Source organism: Monodon monoceros, unplaced genomic scaffold (genome assembly GCF_005190385.1).
Source record: "Monodon monoceros isolate NGI ecotype Baffin Bay Population unplaced genomic scaffold, NGI_Narwhal_1 Super_Scaffold_5, whole genome shotgun sequence".
Taxonomy (NCBI): domain Eukaryota; kingdom Metazoa; phylum Chordata; class Mammalia; order Artiodactyla; family Monodontidae; genus Monodon; species Monodon monoceros.
The window spans coordinates 89,683,955-89,705,518 of record NW_021703782.1 but is presented as its reverse complement, the minus strand read 5'-3'; the positions used below and the strand labels follow the sequence as shown (position 1 = coordinate 89,705,518).

The window sequence follows — 21,564 nt, the reverse complement described above, 5'->3', positions numbered from 1 at the left end:
CTTGGCCTTTGCTGACAGAAATGTGTATTGCTATAGCTCTTTGGGGAAGTAATCTAGCAAATCTATTCTGACTGCACACTTAATACTCCAGAAATCCCACTTTATAAAATATAACGAATAGAAATAAAACACAGAGTCAAAAGAATATACATATAAGAATGCAAATTGCAGGACTGATAGAAATGGCAACAAATGGAAAACAATTGAAATACCTGTCCATAAGAAATGTATACATTGCTGAAACAGTTATACCATGAAGTATGTTGTGGGCTTTTTAAATGTTTATTCTATATCTTCATAGATATATATCTATGTATGTAAGTATATCTTTAAGTATATACTTGCATACATAGGTGAGAAAGGCAGAATGGAAGAGATATATAATATATCCATTTGTAAAACGATGAAAAAACTTACATGTACATGTCATACAGGTACATGATTATATGGGAGAAAGATGTGGGAGGATAGACTTTTAATATTAATTGCCTTTGGGAGAGAGGAGATAGGAAAAGAAAGAGGAGGGTAAAGTTTAAATTCAGCAAAAAGAAAAATATGCCTAGCTCAATATCAGTGGAAAATTTAGGATATAAAATTCTCACTGTGATATTACTCTAGGTATATACTAATTGAATCTACTCCTGGACAAGGAAGAGAATAGTATGTCAACAAATGAAAATATCTGGGGACTCATATTTTATTTATTCACTCAACAAATGTACTGAATGTCTACTTTGTACCAGGCCTGGTTCTCATCCCTGGGAAGATGGTACTAGACAGAATCCTTGAACTCATGGAGTTTACTCTCTAGTGGGGGAGATAGACAATGACTTTGGTCAATAATAAATGTGTCAGAAAATGTCAGGTGGTAATAAGGGCTATGATGAAAAATTAAACAGGACAAGGACCAGGGTGATGGGGTTGCCATTTTATTTATTTTGTTTGTTTGTTTTCTTTCGGTACGCGGGCCTCTCACTGTTGTGGCCTCTCCCGTTGCGGAGCACAGGCTCTGGACACGCAGGCTCAGCGGCCATGGCTCACGGGCCCAGCCACTCCGCGGCACGTGGGATCCTCCCGGACCGGGGCACGAACCCGTGTCCCCTGCATCGGCAGGCGGACTCTCAACCACTGCGCCACCAGGGAAGCCCTAGGGGTTGCCATTTTAAATGGTGATCAGAAACAGCGTCTCTCTGACCTAAGCAAGGACCTAAAGAAAGTAGGGAAGCAATCACATGCTTTCTCCATCCCAGGTCAAGCATTATCAGGCTCTCAGCCCCGCCTTTCATGGTTTATTTCTGGACCCTCTCTCCAAGGGCTCCAGTTAGTGGATCCCAAAACCAAACACACCCTTCTTCTGTGTGGTTTAACTAACACAGAGAAGAGGCAGTGAGTACGTACCTAGCTTTCCCCTGGAAACATACACCATGTTGTATGTAGAATAAAATTGCTCTGGAGGCAGTAAGATGTCAGAGTGAAGAGTATGTAATTTGGAGGCACGTGTTCTAGATTCAACACCTCGCTCTCCTACTTACTAGCTGAGTGACCTTGAGCAAGTTATTTATCCTCTCTGGGACCTTCTCAATAAAACGAAGGATAATAATCCTATCTACTCCCGTAGAAACCATTCATTTTAAAAACTTAAACGACGCCTGGTACATAATAAGAGCTAAAAAGAAATAGCTCTGTTATTACTATTGCTACTGCTAATATTTTAAGGGTTGGCCCACTTGCAGTGTGGACTCACATTGAACTTGTAGAGTTTTGAGGGCCTGGTTGCAACTTACAAATGGTCACTCCTCTTTTCTTAGAACTTACCTCCTATTGGTAAGGGAGGAAGGGAGAAAGAGAAGACAGGGGTGGGGCGCTACTGCTTTGAACCATGCAGCCCAAGGAGGCCTCTCTGAGGCAATATTTGAGCTGAACAAAGTAGGCAGCTCAAATAATATTTTCATTATTAAGGAAATGAGCATGTATGAAGGAACATGTACCCAACTTAAAGATGCTTCTGGACTCTTAACTCAACCAAATCAATGCAATATGAAAAAATTTTTATACCTGGAATATTTGTCATATAACGAATAAATAAGTATTTAATTTGTGTTAATGTTCTCTTTTAATCTTTTATCAAAAATATCAGGTAGAAATCATTTTTTATGTTGTTGAAATATGTAGTCTCATCACAACACATTGGTTCATGATTCACAAAACTTGTATTTGTTTAATACGTCAGGTTTTATAAACAGAACATCTCTGAAATTTTGGCATAATTGTATCACAGAAAAACCGATGCCCTGTTTATTATTATTATTATTATTTTTTGCGGTACGCGGGCCTCTCGCTGTTGTGGCCTCTCCCGTTGCGGAGCACAGGCTTCGGACGTGCAGGCTCAGCGGCCATGGCTCACGGGCCCAGCCGCTCCGCGGCATGTGGGATCTTCCTGGACTGGGGCACGAACCCGTGTCCCCTGCATCAGCAGGCGGACTCTCAACCACTGCGCCACCAGGGAAGCCCCCTGTTTATTATTTGAGTCACTCATTATCATTTTAAAACAAGTAAAGTTATGAAAAAATATGTTTTAGATCTTTTAGAGGAATAACATGATTTGGAGAATCCCAAGAAACTCCCCCTCCCCATTTTTCCATGAAATCCCTAAGCTAAATATCGTCCAGGAGTTTGGAAACATTACTTTCTAATGGGAGGAGACTGACAATAACATATGGAAAAAAATGAATACCTAAAACGTTAGGTGGTATTAATTGCTACAAAGGAAAATAAAGCAGGATAAGGGTCTAGAGGGAAATGGGGGCTGCTGTTTTAAACAGGGTGGTCGGTGATGAGGAAAACACATACAGAGAAAGCAAAGGAAATCTGAGGAAGGCTTCTAGCAATCACAAAGGAGGGAATGGTGGGACCCGTGGAGGAGGTCCTTGTGAGCTTCAACTCGAAAGCTCAGTGTTTGGGGGTTTTCATGCAAGGAGGGGAAGAAAGTGCTTTCCAGGCACCAGGAACTGCACGTGTGGAGGGAGGGGAACTGAACTGGCCTGAGCGTGTTTAGAAATGACAGGGAGCTGGGTGTGGTCCTAGTGCAGGAGAGTGGCAGGTTGCTGCTACACGAAGGAGGTAGAACTGGGCAGGTGCAGAATGCCTTGCATATCACGCTTGAGAGTTTAGTTACAGGAAACCAAGATCACATCCTGAATCTGGTCTGGTTAATTTCACGGACGATGCTCTGGCAATGTGACTGAGGGACTGAAGTCTTCCTCTCCAAAATCCCTACCAGGACTGTAGCCCAGACCACAGCAGGGCACGTTCTAATTTTCCTGCTTTTGCCTTCACACCGTAGAATCAGCTTTTCCTTCCTGGCAGCGTTGACAGAGATCCCGGTTGCCCATTCCAGCATCCATTTCCTGTCTCTTACATACTGACAGAGCCCTTGGCTTTAACAGAGTACAAAGCTGCTTGGAATAAAAACCTTATTTCCCAGCCTTGCTCATAGCTAGAGCTAAGTTCCAACCATGAGATGTAAATGGAAGTGTTAGGGGCGCCTTCTGGAAATCTTGAGACCGCTGGAGCATACCTTCACCCTCTTCCTTCCTCTATTCCCTCCTGCTTTCTGTTAGAATGGTGGCATGATGGTGGGAACTTGGGACCAACAAGGTGGTGGAGAAACACGAGCAAATCTGGGTCCCGAGGGACCATGGAGCTGCCATTCCAGCCTTGACCTCTTACCTCTGCACTTGGTTTAAATGACAGTCTTTCACATTTAGGTCACTGCCATTTTGAATTTTCTGTCCCTTGAAGCCAAAGTCCTAAGGCAGGAAAAGGACATGCAGTTTTTTGGGTTTTGTTTTTATTCTGTAAATATCTTCATCTTCCTGTGTTGCTGCCTTTGGGGAGGAGCAGCTCATTCCAGTGAACTGGAAGTTTAGAGGAGGACAGAGCCCTCCCTCCAAGCAAGGGTGCCAGGCGCATAGCCTCCAGCCATAGCCTCCACACGCTCCCTCATTCTCAGAGCAACTGGTTGTGTCTCTTTTGCTATATTTTACCAATTGCAAAACAGCTGCCTTATTTGCCTTTGGGAGAAATGTTTAGGCAGGATTGGCTTGAGAATCATGGTTATCTTTTTATGCATTCATTATTTCTGGAGTACACACTATACGCCTGGCACTGGGATGGTCATGTTCAGAACAAGGAACCCAAGGAATCTGCTGTGTCCTGTGCAGATCAGATCACTCGAGGAACAGTGCGTTCCTCAGGATTCCACTGGGGGAAGAGGGTCACATTGTGAGTGGGATACTGACAGACTTGAGCATATCCAGGGGGGTCCTAGGATGGTCTGGGCTGCACTCAAATCTCAAATTTCAAAATCTTAAGGTATAAAGGTAAGAGGAATGCAGGGTGTAGCAGATGTCCTATTTTGGTCAAACCAGAATCCTTTGCCTCCTTATTCTGGTAACTATTTCCCTTGCTTTGTAGAGGACCTGCTCCTTTCCTATTCCTTGTGATTCTGGAGGGGGGTTTTGAAACAGGAGGGAAGGGGGCAGGGCACAACCTCTGAAAGAATGACATAGCCCAAGGACATGACATAAACTGATTAGAACCAAATGGGTCCAAGATGGCGGACAAGTCAACTTCCACTAGACCTTGAGCCTCAGTATACTCTCACAAGAGCAAGCTAAATGACACACCCACAGGCACCATGACAGTTCCAAGACCTATCATAAGGATCAAAAAGTGGGCGGTGGCCCAACTCCTGGAAATCCCCGCGCCTTCCTAAAATAACCGGAATACTCCCCCCACTCATTAGCCTATGAAATGACACACTCCTATAAAAACTGACAACCCCATACCCTGGTGCCTTTCTCACCTTCTGAGGTGGCCCACACTCTGTCTGTGGAGTGTGTTTCTCTCTAAATAAATCTACTTCTTACCTATCACTTTGACCCTCAGTGAATTCTTTCTGCAATGAGACATCAAGAACCTGAAATTCATTAAGTCCTGAAACCAGGCGTGTGATCTCAGTTGGAAGACTGTGGGTTTTGGGCGGGTTTGAGTCCCGGCCGCATGGGTTCAAGTCCCGATCTGAGGTGCATGGTTTCAGTTTCAACTGCAGTACCCTGACTTCTAGCCACAGGGACAGACATGTGACCTGAACCAGACCAATCAAAGCCCTGCCCTAGGGTTTCTGCCTTTTCTCCCTTGGATTGTAAGTTAAAGGATGTGTTTGTAGAGATGGTGGTACCTGGATTCCCAGCCATCTGGAAGAAGTTGAAATAATGGAGCAAAACACAAATAGAAGACAAGCCGAGAAATGGAGAGATGGAGTGCCTGGGGCCAGTCAACTGTGGGGACAGCTCCATCCTTGCCATTCTGCAGTTGGCTCATAGGAGGCAGTAACTGTTCTTTTTTATTTACCTGGTTTAAGCTGAGTTTTCTGTCACTTGCAGCAGAGTCTTGAATAAGGCAGGCCATGATCTCATATGTTGAAATCTACCCCGTGAAAGAGGGATTACTCATCTATATTGGTTCAAAAAGCCAAAACTGGACCCAAGTACAGTAGTTTCAGGGAGGTGTACTTGTGCTCAGTATAAGGGGTTCCTTCTACCAACTGGAATGTTATTAATATAATCTAAGAGTAAAATGACTGGCCCATTGACAGGTCTGAAGGCAGGGGGCTGACAGAGGTGACCTTGTATTTCCTCTACAGCTCAATGAGTATACTATTCTAAGGGGGAAAGAAGTTCATCCTATATTCTATATTCTACTAAAAACGTTTAATTACTTTGCCACTGGAGAAAACAGAGAAGAAGAGGAAGACCTGGATTTGAAAGGGCAACCTGAAGTTCACTAGTGCATGCGTCCATCCATCCATCCATCCAACCATCCAGCTGTCCGTCCATCCTTCTAAAAATGAATCCATCCATCCTTCCAACTATCCATCTGTCTATCCATTCTATAAACATCCACTGTCTTTTACTCTGTGCTGGACTTGTGCTACGTGCTGCGTCTGTAAACACAGAAGAACTTGGGCCTTATTTGTAACCTGAAGGAATATAAAGGTCTTCAGAGGGAGGCAGACAGATAATGAAAACAACACCACAAATGGTTAGAGGTGTTGGAACAAAAGCATGTGACTCACTCCATGACACTATGAAGGAGGTAGTAGGGAGAGTGAGGATGGGGGGGTGGGGCTGTTGAGTCCAGAGTAGAGGTGATACCTGAGCTAGAAAGGAAGGAGGTACTGCCCAGGCAAAAGGCAGATGCACTATAGGTGGGAAATTAGGTCAAAGAACACCAAGGCATGGACCACCATTGGCCTTTAGAGCAAGGCAATTGGTAGAGATTGCTAAAACATAGGGTAAGACTGAGGTCAGGAGTTCAACAGAACCCCAGGTAACTGGATGAGGAACCAAGGTCCACTGAAGGATTGTAATAGGGAAGAAATCTGACCTGAATTTAAGGTTTTTTTAAATTATGCTAACAGTAGTATAGAAGATGGATTTGGAGAGGGCATGTTTTCAAGCTTACAATCAGATATATCTGTTTTTCATCAGCTATAGCTCATCTTTTAATGCCATGGTGAACTCCAAAGAGTTCAAAGCTCTGGAGTCAAAGGACCTCATCTAAGGTCCATGCTCTGTCATTCTCTGTCTATGAGATCTCAAGCAGTTCATTTAACTACTCTGAGCCTCAGTTTCCTCATCTGTAAAATGGGGATAATAACCCACTATACGAGGTTGTTATGAGGATTTAATGAAATAAATTGTGTGAAAGCACCTTGTAAATCTCACATAACCACACTAAATGCACAGATTTGTTGTTGTTTTGTTATGAAGGACATTTTTCTCATGGTATTATTATAAAATAAAATGTATAATAATATTTAATGTCTAGGAAGTGTAACATGGAATTTGAAGATGACAGGGGTAGGGGGGTGTTTGAGGTGACAAGATGGATGAGACGGAGAAGGCTGGGTCTTGCAGTTCAAGTAGCCCCAGGTGACAGGAGATCATTGGTTTACTGGAAAGGGTAAGACACAGAAGTGTCTTCCAAACCAGAAGATCAGTAAAAGTGAGAATGCAGAGACAGGAAATAAGCACCACAAGCCAAAGTCCAAACTAAGTACAAGGTCCAGGGGTCCATGAAGGCAGCAGTAAGAGGTGATAAGCAGAGATCCAGGTGGAAACCACTTGGATTTGAGCCACTGGGGTAGGTGGTATGAGAAGAGTTTGACAGCTGGTACTAAAGAGGCCCTTCTACAAAAACTTGGTTTTGTTCATTCAACAAACTTATATTTAGTACCAGTTACATTTTAGGGTCTGGGAGTACAAAGTTAAATAAGGTAAGAAGCTTACAACCCAGTGAGGAAGACAGACACACGCGAGGTAATGATAACACATCTGATAAGAGAAACAACAGGCGGAAACACGGGAACAACAGGAGGAGCAGCTAACGCAGGCTAAGTTGGGTCAGGGACTCTTCTGGAGGGGGTGGTGACTGAGTGGAGTCATAAAGGATAAACTGGAGTTGGCAGGTAAACCGATATGTCTGGAGGGTGAGGGCATCCCAGGCAGCAGGGACAGCATGAGCAACAGCAGGGAAACATGAAGCAGGAAATATAGGCAGTTTAAGTTGCTGCCGCAAATCAGGGCCGAGAGTCAGGGACAGCTGAGTGCAGGTGACGGGAGCGGAGGCTGGAGTGGTTGGTAAGAAAGCTCCCCGGGAGACCTCCCTGGCGGTCCAGTGGTTAAGACTTCACCTCCCAGTGCAGGGGGTGCGGGTTCAATCCCTGGTCAGGGAGCTAAGATCCCACATGCCTCACAGCCAAAAAACCAAAACATGAAACAGAAGCAATATTGTAACAGATTCAATAAAGACTTTAAAAATGGTTCACATCAAAAAAAAAAAAATCTTAAAAAAAAAAAAAAAAAGAAAGCTCCCTGGGCCGGCATAGGAAAGCTGGGACTTCCTCCTGAAGGCCACAGGGAGTCATGGAAATCTAAGCAAGTGAGTGATAGGACAGGGAGAGCATTACTGACAACCAGGTTGCTGTGACTGAGGGGACAAAGCAAGGGACTTGGGCACGGAGGGAGGTGACGGACCAGGAAGACACAGAGGAACTAGGGAGGAAGATGCATTAGGCAGGGCTCTCCAGAGAAACACACTACATATACATATGTGTATATATACATATATATACACACACACAGAGTATATATAAATATATATGCAGCATATAAAATATATTACATAAATATAGATATATATTTAAATATATATAAAAGTACATATAGTTAAAAGCACATATACACACATATATAAGGAGAGTTATTATTATGGCTCATACAATTGTGGAGGCTGAGAAGCCCCAAGATCTGCAGTTGACAAGATGGGGACCCAGGAGGGCCAATGGTATGGTTCTAATCTGAGTCTGAAGGCCTGAGAACCAGGAAAACCAGTGGTGTAAGTTGTGGTTTGAGTTTGAGCCCAAAAGCAGGAGAAAACAGATGTCCCCGTTTGAAGAGAGTCAGGCAGAGAGAGCAAATTCTCCCTTACTCCACATTTTTGTTCCGTTCAGGCTTTCAGCAGATTAGATAATGCCCACCACTTTGGGGAGGGCAATCTGCTTTATTCAGTCTACTGATTCAAATGTTAATCTCATCCAGAAACATCTTCATTGGGACTTCCCCGGTGGCACAGTGGTTAAGAATCCACCTGCCAATGCAGGGGACGCAGGTTCGAGCCCTGGTCTGGGAAGATCCCCCATGCCGCAGAGCAACTAAGCCCGTGTGCCACAACTACTGAGCATGCACTCCAGAGCCCATGAGCCACAACTACTGAGCCCGCATGCTGCAACTACTGAAGCCCACGTGCCTAGAGCCTGTGTTCCTCAGCAAGAGAAGCCACTGCAATGAGAAGCCCCCACACAGCAACCAAGAGTAGCCCCCACTCGCTGCAAATAGAGAAAGCCTGCGCACAGCAACGAAGACCCAACGCAGCCATAAATTAATTATTTGTTTGTTTGTTTATTTATTTTAAAAAAAGAATTACCTGGGGAGCCTGCTAAATGCATATTCCCAGGACCTGCCCACAGTTCTAATTTCTTAGGTCAGGAGTGGGGCCCAAGAATCTGCATCTTAACAAGTAGACCAGATGATTCTGATTCCAATTTGAAAAACACCATTTTCTAAAATGTAGGATTCTTCATTTTCCTTGTCTACAAACATTAACTGAGGGAGCTATGAATGTGTTACCTACAGCAGCCTCCATCTCCCAGTCACATTTCCTTATCCTACAAACTCAAATCCATGTCACTGATTCAGACCTCACACGTGTTCTGGGACAGAGAGCAGCTTTCTGTATGATTTGACATATGTACTGTGACTAAGTAACATCCCCCTAAGCCTTCAGTGCACCTGACTCTCAAGTGTAATGACTTTGTCTTGTTACTTATATAACAACAATAATTATCACCAGCATCATAGCCACGATAACTGACATTTATTAATTCCCCTACTAAGTGCCAGACCCCATGCAAAATAATTCACTAGCATTATCTCATTTAATATTCACAGCAACTCTGTGAAGCAAATACTAGTCATTATCCTTACTGTACTGATGAGGAAGCTGAGATTAGGGAGGTTATGCCCAAGGTCACGAACTTGTAAGTGATGGAGTCATTTGAACCCAGGCTGATGCAACTGCTAATCCCATGGTCTTCCCACTACGGCTCCTGATTTATTCACCTACCGAAGATTTCCTAGGATAATAATAATAACAACAATAAGAGTGTACTACATTACTCCTTACATCAAAATTAATTCCAGAAGGAGCAAAGATTTAAAAGTAAAAAGATGAAACTTTAAAAGGATTATAAGAATTTCTGGTGCCACACAAGATGGATAAAGCCCACAATAGCCTACCTCTCTCTAATTACAACTAAAAACAATGTACAAGATATAAAAAGCAACTACCTGAGGACTCTGAAAAGTAAACAGAAGAGACAAGAAGGGAAGTAAACAATTACAGCAGCAACCTGTCCAGGGATGAGCTCCCCAGGTTTGACCTGAAGACAAGCCCCAGTCATGGAACTGTGTGGTGGCAGTGCAGGCAGCTGAAACTCCAATAGGAACTCTGTTTCTCTGACGAGGATAATTGGGGAAAGACGCCCCTGCACTCCCAGAAGTATGTGAGGAATCCCTGTTTTCTTTTTCTCTTTTTTTCTCTTGCTTGTTTGCCCTGAGGGTGGGTCCCAGTCATGGAGGGGTGCTATAGCAGCAAGGATACAGACAGATAAAACCCTAAGTAAAACCCCATCTTTCTGAGCAGAGGATCATGAGTCCTCTATGGGCTAGATCACAGAGAAGAATCCTGGAGAGGAAAGAGCCAGAAAAAGGAATTTTCTAATTCTGTGTATAAACCTACACAAGGCCCAGACTTGACTCTGACCTGTGAATGCACAAGACAGATACAAAGCACCATGGAAAAGTCTTTGAGAACTGAATTATGATTTAAACCACCACTCAAGTCTCAGATTAACCCCTAAGTAGCACAAACATGGGACAGACCCAAAACACCATAGCAACAGTTTGAAAACGATCATTGGAAAAGTCACCCACAGAAGGGGATACAGGTTTTGCAGTCTGAGCCTAATAAGGTCTGCGGAAACATAAACATCAACATTTGCCAGAGGATTCTAATAGGTCACAGAGTCTCATGACATAATCTTTTAAATGTTCAGAATACAATCCAAAATTACCCAGCATACACAAAAGAAGAAAATTTCAAGGGAAAAGACAAAAGATGCCAACTCCTAGATGATCCAGATGTTGGAATTATCAGGCAAAGATGTTAAAGTAGTTATCATAACGATGGTCCATAAGATAAAGGAGAATAGTCTTGAAATGAATGAAAAGATAAACTTTCTCAGCAGAGAAACAGAAACTATTTTAAAAGGGACATTTTAAAACTGAAAAATATATAATCTGAAATAAAAGATTTACTAGATGGACTCAATAGCAGAATGGACATGATAGAGGTAAGAGTCAGTGAACTTGAAAACAGATGAATAGGAATTATCCAATCTAAATAACAGAGGGACTAAAGACTGAAAAACAATGAACAGAGCCATGGAGATCTGTGGGACAAGATCAAAATGTTTAACATTCATGCCATTGGAGTCCCAGAATAATAGATATTGGTACATAAAAACATTCGAAGAAATAATGGCCCAAATTTCCCAAATTTGGTGAAAGACATCAATTTACAGATCTAAGAAACTCAGTAAAGCCCAATCAAGATAAAGTCAAAGAAAACCATGCCCAGACACATCATAATAAAACTATTAAGTACCAAGAAAAAAATAGTTTAAAATCTTGAAAGAGTCTAGAGGAAAACAACACATTATTTTTAGAGGAAAGATAATTCATATGACTTCTCATCATAAACCATGGAGTCCAGAAGACAGTTGAACATCTTTAAAAGTGCTGAAAGAAAACAGGTGTCAACCCAGAAGTCTATATCCAGTGAAAATATCTTACAGGAATGAAAGTGGTGAAATAAAGACATTCTCAAATGAAGGAAATCTAAGAGAATTTGTAACCAGTAGACAGATTCTAAAATACATGCTAAAGGAAATTCTTTAGGCGAAAGGAAACTGATACCAGAGAGAAACTTGCAACTTTAAGAATGAAAGAAAAACAACAAAAATGGTAAAAATCTGAGTAAATGGATACTAATTTTCATCTCTTAAGCTCCTTAAAATACGTATGACTGTTTAAAGCAGTAATGACAGAGTTGTCTGATGGGGTTTTCAATGTATGTAGATGTAATCACCACAATACCTATAACATAAAGGGGTACAGGTAAAGGAACCTATATGATTGCAAGATTTCACACAGATTGTGAATGATATCCTGCTATTTTACCACCATATTAGTATTTGTATAGAAAAAATATGAAGATTTTCTTATGACTTTTATGGGTGTGTGAGTTGGGGTATTACATGGGCTGCTCACTTTCTGCTATACGTTTTAATGTTTTTAAAAGGTCCAATGTACTATACAATACAGTAATCAGGAAACAGTACTGGGTTTTTCTATTCTCACTGTGTAACATATTTTTCTTCAGCAGTAGCCCAGATCTCTCAGGTTTCCCTGTGGCTGACACTTAAACACAAACTTCAGAACCCATGTAATTCCAATACTGTTAATTCACAAGGCCTTCAGCTCCCTCCATCTTGTTGCCTCTCCTGGTTCTTGCCTCCCTTCTGGCAGTGGGTGGCCATTACCATCTCCATATCAAGGAACCAACAAACCATAGTTCTCATGCTAGACCTGGCATCTTTTTTCCATTAACTGTCCTCTCCATTACTACTTTTGAGGGGTGGGGAGAGAATCTTTGTTATTTGAATTTTCCTCTCATTTGAATTATGGGAGAAACCGGGAATTCACTCCACTTGTGAGTAGGAAGAACACTTAATGTCAAAGATCTGGATTTAAACCACAGCTCTGTCACTTACCAGCTGTGTGACCTTGGGCAGCTTATTTTATTCTCCAGGCCTCAGTTTCTCCATCTGTAAAAGAGTTTGACAGGGATCAAAAATATAGACTTGCAAATAATAATACATCACCTTCTCCATCCACTAAGGAAAACGGTCTTTGCTTCCTTGGCTCTCCCTCTGCCTCTCCCATCAACCCATCACCCCGACCTCCACCCCCAGCGTGCTAAGGATGGTTCTGTCTTCACCAGACTTTTTTCTAGATCTATAATATGTAGCTAAAGTAATATTTAGATTTGTATTTAAAAGGACAGGTTGCTACTAGACTGGAAGGAGAGGAAAAAGAAAAGGAGAAAGAGCAAGAGAGGAAACTAAAACAGGAAATGGTTGAAAAAGTTTATTTTTTTTCCAAAAGACTATGCCAGCTCAGGTTGAGAGATCTGGGGTGGGAATTTGGACTGGGAAAAGAGCAAAGCTGGCCATGAGACAGATGAATGGATGATAGATGATGATAGATGGATAGCTGGATGGATGGATAGATAGGTAGATAGATAGATAGATAGACAGACAGATAGATAGGACAAATAGGAAGGGAAGAGGAAGAGAGAGAAGGAGAAAAGAGAAGATGAAAGAAGAGGAGGGAATTTGCTCTATGTAATGAACATACTCTCTTTTAGGCTTTTTTGAGAAACAGAAGTAAAAGCTGAAATTACTGCTTTTTATATATTTTGAAATTATTTTAATTTACAAATAGAAAACACCTTGGAAGAAAAAAAATGAAAGAAAAACACAAAACATATAAGCAAATTTTTACTCCATGAGCGTCTCAAATCCTTACTTGTTCACCAATCCACAAGATGAAAAACACTTTTCTACAAAGGTATTCAGCCACCAACAATGATGTTATTAATAGGAATATGGATCAATTTCACAAAAAAGCCAGTGAATCCCATTATAGCAAATACTATTGCTGTTGCCATGGCAATCTTCTGGAATTCTTTTCTATCAGGTTTGGTGAATCTTTTAACCAGCCGAATTGAGTCCTTCACAAACTGCCAACTTGGCTCAACGAACTGCATTACCTGATCCATGACGCCTGCCCACCATCCGCTCACAAGCCAAAGACACGTAGCACAACAGGCAACAGACAAATGCCCACCAGAACCGGAAGCTGGGTCCGGCTTCAAATTATTTCATAATGCCAAATTAATATTTCTCAGCTTGCAGTGGTACCTAGAAGATGCTACTAAGTAACCCTGGCTGTATATGGGCCACGTGGAGATAACCCTACAAGCTCTCACGGAGGTGGAGAAGGTCCTGTGAGATCATAGATACAAAATTATAATTGTTTTACTATTAATTTTCCTTTTGCTTTCCACTTACATCTTAGTTCAGATCAGTTACCCAAAGTGGTGAGCACCAAATAGCTTGGATAACAGGGAAACTGTAGAATTGTAAAGTCTTTGCTTGGGTCTTCGGGAAAGGGTACCAGTGGCACCTTATACATCTTTCCAATCAGCCAGCACACTACACTGGTTTAAACAGTGCACACCACTCTCAGCCTGCATCTCGCCTTGGGGCCAACCTCCCTGTCTCTGCCTTTCTCACTAGGCTGTAAACATCTTAGGCAAGGGATATAGTCTGCTCACCTCTATATTCCCCATCTGGCAGAGAATCTGGAACATGTTAGGCAAAAATGACCAAACTCAGGGTAATATTATGAGGGATTAACAGCTTCTCTCTCTCTCTCTCTCTCTCTCTCTCTCTCACACACACACACACACACACACACACACAGAGTTATGTGTACCCCATTGCTCACCCCCCAGCCTAGACAGCTAAGACATTCCACCTTTACTGCTTCAAGGAAGAGAGAATAAAAATAGTTAACTCATAGCTTTTGACTTTCAAAAGCTGAGCTCCTGGCAGAGATAACAGATTTGGATGAATACTTGCTGGGCTAATCCTTCCTCCCCACCCCCATCCCACCCCCTGATCCAGAGGAAGTAAAATTTACCTGCTCTAGAGGAGAGCATTGGACAGCAGAGCAGACACTTGGATGATGGAGAATGTCCCTGTTTATGCCCCTCACCCCACCCTCCCTCCTTCCCTTGGGTAAGGCCAGGGTGAGGGGATATGTGTGCAGTCAGGGAAATGAGATACACCCCAGGTTGGTTTGGTAGATCCAGGGGTAGAGGCGATCTATGCCTCACACAAGGTGATACCTGAGGAGGTGGGGAAACAGTCTCCTCTCCCCACTCCCACACACAATAGGGTAGGAGAGAGAAGCTTCGAATAAAAAAGACATATGACAAGGCTAGACCAAGAGGCCTGAGAGAGTCCTATGAAATTCCCCCAAATCCTCAGAGTAGCTCAGGAGGGCAGCCAAGTGTCTCTCATACTTACAAGGAGGACACAGAAGCTAGATGAAAGAAGGCAAGCCAGCAGTTCTACAGATGCCTCAAGAGCAGGGTTTTTAAAAAATCACATAGCAATAAGTGCTAGTATTTACCAAATACTTCCAAATGTTGGAAGACCAGATGGGCCACACATTTCAACAGCAATCAGAGTAACAAGACCCCAGAAGGCCATATGCATCTACCATCTCCATAACACACACACTGTCACACACTCACACACACACACACACACACACACACACACACAAACCTTCCAATGGCCTGAACTTATATACAACTACAGAAGAAAAGGGAGGAGGGGGAAATTCCCTGAGCTGGCAGAGAAAACCTAGAATTGACAAGTTTCTGCCACCAGGAGGAATGAGGACCCAAGAGAGAATTTACTTGAAGTTTAAAAATAAATCTACCTTTGTTTTGCAGATCTGAATTTTGAGGCCCCAAATTCATACTCACTGCAAGTGTTTGTTGATTGAATGAATAAACGAACTGTGTTGGGGGGCAGAAATTCCACTGCAGTAAGCTCTAGGTAGAGCAGTCTTGGCTACTGTCCAAGAAAGAGGGTAATTACTAAAAAGAGTATCTGCTTTCTAGTCCTTACTTGGTGCTTATTACTGGTGGTTCCTCAAGTAAGTTGCAAAGCTATTTGGGACTCAGTTTTCTTATCTGTAAAATGGGCATAGTGATACTTGCCTGCCCTCTTTGCAACGTTATCATGAGGACAAAATGAGATAATATATGTGAGGTACTTTATATGGCTTGTAATAAGGGCGTGTGGCTCACCCCTGTCTTGTGATCCAAGAAGCAAGAGAAAAGTAAATGAACTCAAGGAACAGAGTTCTGTGGCACACCTCTTTTCAACCAAAATGTTTTTCTGTAACTGGCAAGGAACAGGGAGTAAGTTTTCCCTGGAATCGCATCAGTGCTAATTGGAGGCTATCAAGGTTTGCACTCTCCATAATCAGCAGACCACACTTGATCAGGAAGAAACTCTCAGGGCACGAAACAGATTTAATTTCATTGGGAAATAGTCTTGTCTACTATGCAACAACAAATTAAGCTCTGGGTGACTGTTCCCATAAAACACGTCCTGTCCTTAGCACTGCTATTAGGGGGGGCAGAGACATGGTAAAGAATCAATTAAAACTCTGACATATCCAATGGAGCTCAAAGACCTGTTTCACAGGTTTCCCCAGAGGAACATAATCACGTTGCATTATACTTTGGAAGTTGATCGAGGCAAGATCTGAGACAAGTTCTGGGGTTTACAAGACAGACTTTAGATTTTCTAAATCATTTTTGAAGTGCTATTTAAAGGATTACCGCATCCAATCCTCCACTAGTCCCACAGCATCATGGCGGAGCGAGAGAGATTAACGTCATACAGGTATCCTCCGGAAAACTGTAAGTTCCCTTTCTTAAAAAGCATTTAAAGAAATGGTGAAAATACTGCAGTGTTTACGTTCATGCCCATTTTGGAGTGAAAGCAACTGTTAAGCAAGTAAAATCAGAGGGATATTGAAACTGAATTTTCTTTCTATTTTTATAATAGGGCTCTACCTCCAAAAGGGACACTCATTGTCCAGAAAATCTGTTTTAAAAGAAGTTGTAGAATTTCCAGAAGAGCCTCACATAAAAATGAAAAAAAAAAAAAATAAACAAGAGGGCTAATAGTGGAATGTGAATACTGTTTGCAGTTACACTGCTTGAACTATGTTTCTATGATGACATGTAGGGATATTCACAATAAAAACAACATGGTTTGGGGGCTAATTCAGACATCCGTGTAAACCAACTTCGGTCTCAGTGCCTGAATAACGTCTGTGCCTCAACCTGAATAAATAGAAGAGATTTTGAGGTTCAGGCAGTATGTTTTCAGAAGTGTTGCCTAAAAATGAGCTTCAGCAGAAATAAAAAAATTGAACAAGACCAAAGCAAGCCTAGCATCAGCAACAATCCGGTGGAGAGAGAGGTTATGGCCTGTTGATGCCATAGGCGTGCCAGGAAGCGGTCTGGGGGCCTCAGCTAACCCTCACGATGTTCAAGGCTAGTTCGAAAGCAAAGAACTAGAGAGAAAAGATAACATGAGGGTGGAGTGTAAATGTCATGTTTTCAAGACATTTTGCCAGGAGAGAGAGAGAGAAAAAAAAAAAAAGGAAACCCAGAAAGTAAGGACCAGGCCAGGCCTGCCCAATGACACATTCAGCTATGATACCAGGCAGGACATTTGCAGAGGAAGTGCTCTCATGGAGCAGGAATCCATTCAGTTAGGAGAGTACAAACGTTTGACAATTCTGTTCATGAAGTCAACCTGCAACATCTTTTCTTTTTAAGTATGAGGAGGCGAGAAGGAGGTTGGGGACCCCCTTTTTAACCAAATGTACTACTCACTGTAATTTTTCATCAGATCTTTTGTTCTTTTCCCATTGAAGTTGCTGTCTCAATCCTTAAGCTCCCCTCTATTGCTTGGAAAAAATTCTTTTTTTGCAGAATAATATGTACTTGTGTGCATTCATGCTTCCTTGATCTTTCTAGAACAGAGGTCTCTCAGAGCTACTGAATGTGCTGGGACCTTGAGTCTCAGGGTCCTGCCAAGGTCTTGGGGCTGCAGGGATAGGGGCTGCCCTGTGTTCTGGTCTGTGCCCTGCTCTGCACTCTGCCCTTCCCCCCATCAAGGCATACTGGGCTTCCACCAGTGAGTTCATATGAATAAAACAGTTCCCGTTGCTTAAAACAAACCCAAAAAATGGAATATCACTAAAATATTCAATCTTTTCATTTGACAAAGAGGAGAACTGAACTTCTCGGAAAATTATAATGAGTTAGTTAAAGGCAAACCAGCAATAGAAGCCAGGTCTATGGATAACTAGTTCTACCACACTGGTCTTCCTTTCCCTTTGTCCAAAGAAGTTGGGAGGGTCTTCTTTACTTCACCCACCTCCTATCTCCACTTAGCCCATCACTCATATTCACAGCCTTACCACATACACCACATCTTCCTCAAGGATAAAACTGCATATAATCCCTCTATAGTCAATCCAATTCTACAAACACTTTTTGAGTACCTTCTCTGTGCAGCCCTGTACCGGGTATTGGAGATTCACAAATAAATAAGACCTAATCCCTGCTGTCAGATACATATACAGCCTGTCATAACTAAAGGTATCTTATAACTGTGCTACAGTAGAAATTTTCTTGAATATATTGTATTATAGAAACATGAGAGAAAAGGGAAGAAAACAGTCTGGCAATTCTTCTACATTAAACATAGAAATACTATATGACCCAGCAATTCCACTCCTAGCTATATATCCAAAAGAATTGAAAACAGGTACTCAAGCAAATACACATACGTGCATGCACTAGTCATAATAACCAAAAAATGGAAACAATCCAAATGTCTACCATCAGATGAATGTGCTATATCTATACAATAGAATATTATTCAAACATAGAAAGGCATGAATTTCTAATACTGTACTGTCACCATGCAAAGGAACCTCAAAAATATTGTATTATATAAAAGAAACTAGACACACAGGTCATATATTATACATGATTCCATTCAATATTCCACACAATGATTCTATACACATGAAATGTCCAGAACAGATAAGTCCAGGGAAACAGAAAGTAGGATGGTGGTTGCCAGGGGCTGGGGGAAGGGCAATAGGGAGTGACTACTTAACGTGTACATGGCTTCCTTTGGGGGTGATGAAAATATTCTGAAACTGGATCATAGTGGTGGTTGCACAACATTGTAAGTGTACTAAATGCCACTAACTTGTTTAGATTGAAATGGCTAATTTTTTGTTATGTGAGTAAGTGAAGGGTTCTAAAAAGGCTATGAAAGGGCCAGGAAGCAAGCTTATCGGCTCAACGGAGGATCAGCTCACACAAGCCTGGGATGTCTTCAGACTTCATCCTGGGAGAAGTGGGATAGCTAGTGAGGATTTTTAAGCAGGAGGATGACTTACTCAGATCTGGCCCAGTGAGAGAGCATAAAGAACGTACCAGGATATAAAATACCTGTCTGACATGTTTCTGTTAAGTCATCACAATCATCTTCCACTAAATCTGAACTCAGAAATAGTCACTGGGATGAAAAGTATTAGCCACAATTCTTTTAAAATCCACTTCTGAAACAGTTCAAGCCTGTATTTTTGCACATCCTACCAGCTTTGGCACCCAACAGAGTTTTCAAGGTAAAATTAACCTGCTTCCTTTCTCTGATGATTACTCATAAAGACTTGTCTTTGAGAAAATACTTCACCGAGGAAGATTTGGTGTTGATGACAGCAAACTGCAGTCCAAAAATAGGCTTAGAAAAGTAACTATGATCCAAAATTAATACATGTATTTCCTCAGTCTCAATGTTGGCCACTTTAGCATGTCAAGAAATACTGCATGCTGTAACTTTTTTAAAGTTGCCAATGGTATTACTTTGCACAGAGAATAAAAATCTGAATGGAACCAGCAAAAATCTGATCTGCTCCATACTCATCCAAGTACCAAATTCAATGTAACCTAACCGAACCGTACAGAATCTATCAAACCAAACTTTGATAAAGTTGGGAATTCAAAAGATCTCTGTCTTGTCCGTGTACCTGCCAGTCAGCTTCCCCTTGTTTTTCATTCTGAGGGAAACTCCAAGACGGAGAGGTTTCCCAGACTCAGGACTTTTCAGCAATAAAACCATTCAGGCACTTGGTTTTCACCTCCACTGAAACCTCTTCCAAAATTCCCTCTGGGATGCAGGATCAGTTTCACCTGGAAAGTAGACAAAAAACAGTAGCAGTGAAGAGGAGAGAGGAAAAGTTGGACATCGTTTGGCATCCATATGTGGAAAGAAATACATTCCAAGAGCAAGAATGTGTTTCACGTGAATCCTCAGACTCACAAGTTCACACCCATATGCCATGACAGGGATGTGGCTTTCAGGCTGGCGGCAAGGGAATGTTTTTTCACCTTCCAAATCATTCACTCAACAAAGGCCTACAGAGGTCCTACCACTGACTAGGCTTGGGACCAAGTGTTGGGATCCAGAAATGAAGATGTGCTACACTGGTCCCTGGAGGTGCTCACGGGCTAGTGGTCAAGTAGAGGAGATGTACTGGGTGACAACCAAGTCTAACACAGCAATAATTAATAATTAGGGCTTCCAGCTTCCAAGAGCCAGACATGTATACACATTATCTGTCATTCCCACAACTGCACCTCAAGGTAGGTATTATTATCCCCATTTTAAACATAAACAATAAAATAAAAACTGAAGCTCAAAGAGGAAGAACTTGCCCCAAACCACCCAGCTAGCAGTGGCAGAGGCAGGCAGATTTGGGGTGAGGCCCTTTTGATTCCAAAAACACCTACTCTACTCTTCACCAGTCCCTTTCACTGTGATGAGGGTTAAGATCAAGGTCATTCAGAACTTACTCCAGCTTGTCTTAGCCTTTCATCAGAGAGCAGCTGTATCTATATTGTGGATTGATAGCAAAATTGCCAGGTTTTAAACAGTCATGCTCATGGCAAGGGCAGGGTGGGGGAAAGATAGATATTTATGTTTAACTAGCAGACAAATAGAAACCACCATTAGAGGCTAGATCAAGACAGCATAGAGAGAGGAAAACAGGCTTCATGACACTGGATTTGCCTCTGATTTTCTTGGATAAGACATCAAAGGCACAAGCAGCAAAAGAAAACATAGACAAATTGGACTTCATCAAAATGAAAAACTTTTGTGCAATAAAGGACACTATTAACACAGTGAAAAGGCAACCAACAGAATGGGAGAAAATATTTTCAAATTACATATCTGATAAGGCATTAATATCCAGAATATATAAAGAACTACTAAAACTTGGGGACAAAAAAAAAAACCTGATTCAAAAATGGACAAAGTACTAGAATAGATATTTCTCCAAAGAAGATATACAAACGGCCAATAAGCACATGAAAAGATGCTCAACATCACTAATAATTAGGGAAATGAAAATTAAAACCACAGGGGACTTCCCTGGTGGCGCAATGGTTAAGAATCCGCCTGCCAAGGCAGGGGACACAGGTTCAAGCCCTGGTCCGGGAAGATCCCACATGCCACAGAACAACTAAGCCCGTGCGCCACAACTACTGAGCCTGGCTCTAGAGCCCACAAGCCACAATTAATGAGCCCATGTGCCACAACTACTGCAGCCCGCACGCCTAGAGCCAGGGCTCTGCAATAAAGAGAAGCCACTGTGATGAGAAGCCCACGCACTGCAATGAAGAATAGCCCCCATTCAGCAACAAAGACCAAACACAGCCAAAAGTAAATAAATAAATAATTAAAAAAAAAAAAAGAAAATCAAAACCACAGTGGGATACCACTTCACATCCATTAGAATGGCTACCATAAAAAAAAATAAAAGGTGGGGGGAGTCAAGATGGCATACTAGGAGGACATGGAATTCACATCTCCTCACAACTGGTGCACCTACTGGGCACCAATGGGGGACCACAGACACCTAAGGGGATGGAAGGAACCCCCAGGGACCGGTAGGACGTGGGACTTGGGGGAGTGATGGGGGAGGAGAAGTGGAGGCGGGACGGGACTGGCACCCGCCTCCACTTCCACAGGGGCAGCTGGGGGAGGGAAGGGATCCCACATCCGAA

The 21,564-nt window shown here is 42.2% G+C and overlaps 1 long non-coding RNA gene and 1 pseudogene across 2 annotated transcripts in view; both read right to left on the bottom strand.

Moving 5' to 3' along the window:
* Window positions 1–19,679, bottom strand: part of LOC114884590 — a 28,190-nt gene extending 8,511 nt beyond the window's left edge. Inside the window, exons 1-2 of the long non-coding RNA XR_003790866.1 lie at window positions 19,524–19,679; window positions 12,521–12,574 (exon numbers count right to left, since the gene is read on the bottom strand). This is a non-coding gene — a long non-coding RNA (uncharacterized LOC114884590). The remainder of the gene's footprint in view (window positions 1–12,520; window positions 12,575–19,523) is intronic.
* On the bottom strand, window positions 13,331–13,670 carry LOC114884589 (annotated as a pseudogene). The gene has a single exon (XR_003790865.1). The product of XR_003790865.1 is annotated as a protein transport protein Sec61 subunit gamma pseudogene (transcript).
* Window positions 19,680–21,564: the final 1,885 nt, after the last annotated feature.